General features: G+C 41.5%; 1 protein-coding gene across 2 annotated transcripts in view; it reads right to left on the bottom strand.

Annotated features, from left to right (window-relative positions):
• The window catches only part of RNF38 (ring finger protein 38), a 121,072-nt gene extending 115,381 nt beyond the window's left edge, over nucleotides 1-5,691 (bottom strand). Inside the window, exon 1 of one of the 2 annotated variants that reach the window (XM_026866105.1) lies at nucleotides 5,673-5,691. The gene's annotated coding sequence lies outside the window, so the exon portion shown is untranslated. The remainder of the gene's footprint in view (nucleotides 1-5,672) is intronic. The other variant, XM_026866104.1, reaches the window with a different exon arrangement.
• Nucleotides 5,692-7,000: the final 1,309 nt, after the last annotated feature.

The raw sequence follows: 7,000 nt of genomic DNA, 5'->3' as shown, positions 1-7,000 counted from the left end.
GGGATGGGGGACATTGAACGGCTGGCCATGTGGCAATTGGCTGCCAGCTGAGTTCAAACCACAACATGGCTGCAATTCTGTGATAACATATTTAGGAAGAGAAACCTGAGAGGAGGAGGAATGGTGAAGAAAATACCTGCGCAAACTGAGGTCAGCTGAAGAAAGAGAGGAGGGTGTGCTAGAGGGGAGACTCCCCTTCAGCCTGTGGTGAAAGGGTAGGCTGTCCCCCTGCAGTTCATGTTAGAGGTCCATAGTGGAGCAGATGCCCACCTGCACCCATGGAGGTCCCCACAATGGAGCAGGTGGCTGCTTCTGAGGAAGGGCAGGCCTCTGAGGGAAGCCTGTGCTGGAGCAGACTGTTGCTGAGAAGATTGCAGCCCACAGAGGGGACTCATGCTGAAGTAGCTCAGGAAGAACTGCAGACCATGGTAAGGCCATGCCAGAGAAAGTTCATGGAGGACTGTCTCCCATGAGAGGGACCCGACACTGGAGCAGGGGAAGAGCATGAGGATTCCTACTCCTGAGGAGGAAGGAGTGACAGAGACAACGGGTGATGAATTGACCATAACCCCCATTCCCTGCCTCCCTGCACTGCTGGAGGAGAAGTTGAAAAATCAAGAGCAAGGCTGAGCCCAGAAAGAAGGGAGAGGTGAGAAGAAGGTGTTTTTAAGATGTGGCTGTATTTCTCACTGTCCTACTCTGTTTGACTTGAAAATTAAATGGTGGTGGTGGTGATGGTTAAATTATAATGATGTTGTTCTTCACTTTTGCCTGTGACCATAATGGGTGAGTCATTCCTCTCTGTCCTTATCTTGATTCCTGACCCTTTTGTTGTATTTTCTCTTCACCATTGCTGAGGGGGAAGGAGTGAGTGGCTCTGTGGTGCTCAGCTGCCCTCTGGGCTTAAATCATGACAATGTCATTTCAAGAGATACTTTGAGAGAGTAGACCACAATCTAAATTTTGTAACTCAAGTACTATCAGCAGCCTGCTTCAGTAAGCTGTTTAATGTTAGTCCTCCTAGAGTCAAACAGACTCTGTGTCAATTTCTAGACACAGATACTCACTTGCCTAACTGCCAATGTCTTTTACACTATTTTCATAACAGAAGCAGCATCTTATGATGGGAAACTCAGTTTTTATAGGAAACTGTTTCTCTCCAATACTGGCAACCGTACTACAAAGCTTTTTACTTGTTAAGAAAGAACAGCTATCTAATATTCATCACACGCCTTGAACACAGTTTACATTATATTTGCCAGTGAATATCAAACATGAGGCAAAAACCACCAAACACGTACTAGTACTATAAGCACAGGAAGAAAGCACTAGGGCTACATGAGCAAGCTGTACAACAGAGCCTGGTAAAAATTACATTCAGCATCTGAGACTGGCATTCACCAGCCTGCAAGTTTATGCTTTGCAATTGTATTGAGAGTTAGGCGGGAAGGATCACTACCCAATTGAGTGGCCTCCGGTTTCAGTCTCTTGAATAGTGAGGATGACTCAAAATTGCAGGTACAGAGTGGAAACCAAGCTATTCTTTTTGATTTGTGAACAAACTGAATCACACAAATGAAGGCAAAGTTCAAAGAAATAGATGCACATCAAGGCCACTGCATCTGTGCAATTTTTCATTCAATTATCATTACTGTAGATCTGCATGCAACACAAAATAAAACCTTTTCTTCCTGAAATACAAAGTAATCTTTTTCTTCCCTTCCCAAGTTCCCAAGTATATATTCCTTCATCATTGATGCTATCTCTATCATTGTCTCCACATGGGGCCAAAAATATAAGTAAATCAATGCCATCACTATTTATTTACTTTTATAAAGCATTTGTTTACTCTGTGGGTCTGCCCAAAATTTAACCTGTATATCCTAATAGGCCCCTAAAGACTATCAAAATAAATTACTAGTTATAGCAAATAATCTTTGAGATTACTGAAAAAATAAAAAGACCTCTGCATTCAACACTGTAGTAACTAGCAGCCCTCCCTGTTATTCAGTGCTCCTAGCAATCTACCCAACAGGTACAATGGATGAAGAGAGGGTGAAACAAACATCACCCAGAAGTTACTCTGCAGATTGAAAAGAACTGGTTGCAACCTTTTTGCCTTCATTTCCGAATCACCTGTTAGGACAGCACTGGCACTGAAGTAAACAATTCCAGCTCCCACATACTCTACATATGCATCTGTAAAAACACACAGTGAACCTGGACAAGGGATTTACCTCAGTTAACACCTAATGCTCGTGTTAAATTGCAGCAGTTTATTCATACAACAGGAGAAAGGTCCTCAGAAGCCAGGTGATAATAGGCAGCTTCTTCTGCTACTCCAGCTGCAGCTTAAGCATGTATGAATTTATGACCTTAGAAATACAGTTAATTTTTAGGACATCTTTATACTGTTTCTACCTAGATAATAAAGCTATCAAATGGATGCCCCATTAAGAGCTTGACATGAACTAGAGAAAACACAGACACACACACACTAACCAAATGCTTTATAAGCTCTGAAAAGACCAAAGCTGTCCTTATCTGCCTTTATGTAACCAATGACAAACACTTAAAAAAAATCCCACAAACCAGATCAGCTCTTGCAGCATGTCCTGATTTCACCTTCCTCCTCTGTTTTGCCACAAAGGTCCCACAGCCTCACACTCAATACACAGAAAGAGACTGCACGATATTGAAACACTCCTAGCAGTGGATGCAGATGGTGTCCTTCACACCAAAGAGACTGTGTGTCATCATGGTAATAGCCTTCTGGAGGGACCACCTACCTAAGAGTTCAAGAAAAGGTTCCACAAGCACTCATTCCAGTGAAAAATTGATCCCTTCAGACATATGCTGTAATATTTCTTCAAACAATACTGATGCCTTGGATAAGCCACTTTGAAAAGACTTAAAATGGGCCAATTTTCACCAGTACAAAACACAAAATGGGTCACTAGAGCAACACCAACTGATCCTTACAAATACAAGAGTTCTTAATAATTTCTTCTTGGTATGCAAACTAAATGCTACTCAGAGAGGAGCACTTCCTTATAAGCACAAGGACAGAAGCCATTTCCCTTTCCTCCTTACTCATAAACCCCATGCATTATTTCAGAGATATGGTTTCACTGATGAGAAAAGTTTTTTACTCTCTATTCCTGCCAACAACCTTGCTGACCTCTGTCCTTATATGAAATCACATAACAAAGCTCCCCCTGCCATTGTGATGGATGTGACTGCTTTCTGAAGTTTACTCTGAACATCACAGCCATTGACATTGACCACAAGATATGTATTAGGCAGATGTAATCCATTTTAAATATTCTTGCAAAAATACACACAAAAATGTAGGTACTGCATTTACAAAAAAAAAAGAAAAATAGACCAAGTACAGCAATTTTATCAAATGACAGCAACAGGTCACTCATAAGTAATTTTACTGCAAATCACAGATCAGTCTGAACACTACTGTTTACATTCCTTTTATACAGCTGGATTATTTCTGCATCATTGTTAGTCCTGCAGTTGCTTACTCTCTGCTGTGTGGGAAAATAAAAAAAGAAAAAAGCAACACCAGCACAAAACCACTACAACTTTCTGGAAGCCTTCTGGGTAAAGTTACAAATCTGAAATCCCCCAAAAGCCAAGCAAAATATGCAATATACCAATCTCTCTCTACATCAAAAGGTTTAGCATTTCATTTTGATTTTGGTAATTTTATTTTCTTTACAATTCCATACTTTCCCCCATAGCAAACTTACAAGTATATACAGTATTCTAAGATTTCTGTCTAGTGAGTAATCTAGAGAACATCAGTAGAATTCATAGCCTTTATCTAGATCCTTCTGTATATACAAATTTGTTCAAAATAATAGCTGCTGTGCATCTTGTTTTCAATTCTAGATGCAAGCCACAGATGAGTAAACCAGAAAAACCTGTCTTTGGGGTCAACTACATTACCCTTTTCAGCTGTAGAACTCTTCTAGGCAGCAAACTGCTTAAGCCACAAGTAATCACACACAAAATTATATAATGTGCTGAATTCACTCTACTCTCCTACACTGGGTTTTGCACCTGGCTCTTCGTACACCTCATCTTGCCACAGTACACCCTATGGAAAGCATTTGAGTCTCCTTCTTCAAGCACCTGTCTTGGAGTTGTCACAAAATTACAAGCTCAAATTCCTTGTGTAGTCAAAGGAGAGATAAACAGATACAGATACACAATATCTGTCTGAATTGGTTACCTATGAAAATAATTCCAGATCTCTTTTCTCCATCCTATACTGGGTTTACATGGCAAGGTTTTCAAAGTTGGGGGTCTTCTGTGAGAAGACACCAGTTTATCCTATGCCCAACAGAGCAGTGCCAGGTGGCTCCAAGACAGACCTGCTGCGGGTCAAAGCTAAGCCCATCAGTGATGGTGGTAATGCCACTGTGATAACATACCAAAGAAGGGGGGGCAAACTGCTGGCACAACAGCAGCCAAGAGAGAGAGTGAGAGAAGCAACTCCGCAGACACCAAGGTCAGTGAAGGAGAGGGAGGAGGTGGTCAGGCATCAGAGATGTAGAGCACAGTGAAGATCATGGTGAAGCAGGCTGTCCCCTTGCAGCCCATGGGGATCCACAGTGGAGCAAATATCTACCCTGCAGCCTGTGGAGGACCCCACGCCACAGTAGTGGTAGATGGGAGGAAGCTGTCACTCCATGGAGAGCCTGTGCTGGAGCAGGTTCCTGGCAGGGCCTGTGGCCTTATGGAGAAGAGCCCACACTGTTGCAGGTTTTCTGGCAGGACCTGTGGCCTCACAGGGAACCCACACTGTAGCAGTCCATTTCTGAAAGACTGCACCCTGTGGAAAAGTCCCATGCTGGAGCAGTTTGTGAAGAACTGCAGCCCATGGGAAGGACTCACATTGGAGAAGTTCATGGAGGACTGTCTCCCATGGGATGAAACCATGCTGAAGCAGGGGAAGAGCATGAGGAGGAAGGAGCGGCAGAGACAACATGTAAAGAATCAACCACATCCCTGTTCCCCATCCCCCTGCACCATTTGGGAGGAGCAGATAGAGAAATCTGGAGTGAAGTTAAGCCTGAGAAAAAGGATGACAGGAAGGTGTTTTAAGATTTGTTGATATTTTTCATTATTCTACTCTTTTGATTAGCAATCAATTAAATTAATTTCCCCAAGTCGAGTCTGGTTTGCTTGTGACCATACACACTGAGTGATGTGCCTGTCCTCAACTTGACCGTAAGCCTTTTGTTGTATTTTCTCTCTCCTGTCCATTTGAGCAGGTAAAGTGATACAACAGCTTGCTGGGCACCTGGAATCCAGCCAAAGTTATTTCACCACAACATGATAAACTTCTTTCACCACAATATGTCATTTTAGTTTCCACTGTTTCTAATTTTAATGTTCTACATAAACAAACTGCACTCTGGAATTATCTTCATGTCTCCTAATTCAGTAACTGGATACAGAAGTAATCAGCTCACTTCTTTCTAATGGATTTCCTAGTGTTTCCTTCTCTGTAGTTGCCAATTCTCAACTTCTGATATTCTTTTCTTTGAACTTTGTAAGGTATCTCTTTTCCTGGTGGTTTTTCCTGGCTAGTTATCACCCACTTTCACTCTGTTCCATCAGGAGTTCCAACAATCCCATCACACTCTTACCTTTCTCAAGTAAACAAAACCCAGCTCTCCCAAACATTCTTATTACCATAGCTCCTTGTGCTCCAACTGATACTCATGGTAACATCTGAAAGTAAAAGCAGCAACACAGATGCACGTCAGCCAGTACCTGTGACATATTCACTTAGCTCAGCAGTTTCCAGTTGTTCATCTAACAACAGCAAAAATGCCCATTTGGATTCAAACTCTATTAGATACGTGACAACCTTGATGAAGAGGACAACTTACTTCAATTATACTCAGCCAATATAGTCATTTTAAGTGACTAACTCCTTCTGATGGGGACTGCTATTATCAGTATCTTTATACAACTGAATGTATTAGCATTTGCTTTTAATGAAGGCATACCTCTATCTAGTCCAGAACAGAGGGCTCGAAAAACATATGTATAGTCTAGTTTACTTTTAGGCATATTTCCATTGAAGCACTGTGTAGAGCTGGAAGAGAAGTATCTAAGTAGCCAGGTCAGCCAGCCCCTATAGCAAGTCATTAGTTAGGAGAGTTATATATTGTAGACAAGTTTCACAGAAGAACACCATACAGTTTACAATGCATTCAACACACAAATCTAGGATGCTGTGGAGCCAGTTTCCTCCTCAGCAGTATCTCTTTTTATACCTTAAATAATACACAGAGGCAATCAGAAATCAAAGAATGTGACTGCTACTAAACTGTAGATCTTTAAGAGACACAGAGGTACCTGTTTCAGATATTGAGGTATCTAAGTTCAGGAGACTGCCTGTGATTGTTTCCACATGCAGCAAATGAACAACTGAGAATACGCAAGGCAAAAAAGAATTAGTCCAAGATACTGTATTTATTACCAGTTGTGCATATTTTGACCTCCCAACTCTTCTTTAAGAGCATCAGTATGCTAATGATAATAATAGCAAGTGGGAAAATACACAATTCAACACAAAAGTAAATTAAAGGAGACCTTGAATGAACAATGACCTTGTGATTTGTCAAGTGCCCATCTTTTGTTTCATCAACTACCCTTTTCTCAGGGCTGCTCCTACTTCAACAGCCTCTGGGTCATCTCCAAAGGTGAAATGAAGCCTTCTAGTAGCCTCTCTATAGTAATGGAAGTCAACAGAAATAATGCCTCTTGTCTACCCCTTTCAAAACACAGACCTCACAGTACAAAAGCACATATGCCTCCTTTAACATAGGCATAAACAGTGAAATCAACAAACACAGACCAATAGATTACAGATCAATTCTGTTTCATCATACTTGATTTGCAAAGTCGAAGCATGAGTATTAGTGGTTGATGATGAGAATTACGCCTACAGTTCTGGACACAGTAG

Source organism: Athene cunicularia (assembly GCF_003259725.1).
Source record: "Athene cunicularia isolate RWA chromosome Z unlocalized genomic scaffold, athCun1 chrZ_part2, whole genome shotgun sequence".
Lineage (NCBI taxonomy): Eukaryota > Metazoa > Chordata > Aves > Strigiformes > Strigidae > Athene > Athene cunicularia.
The sequence above is the reverse complement of the archived record's forward strand: the minus strand, read 5'-3'. Positions and strand labels throughout refer to the sequence as shown.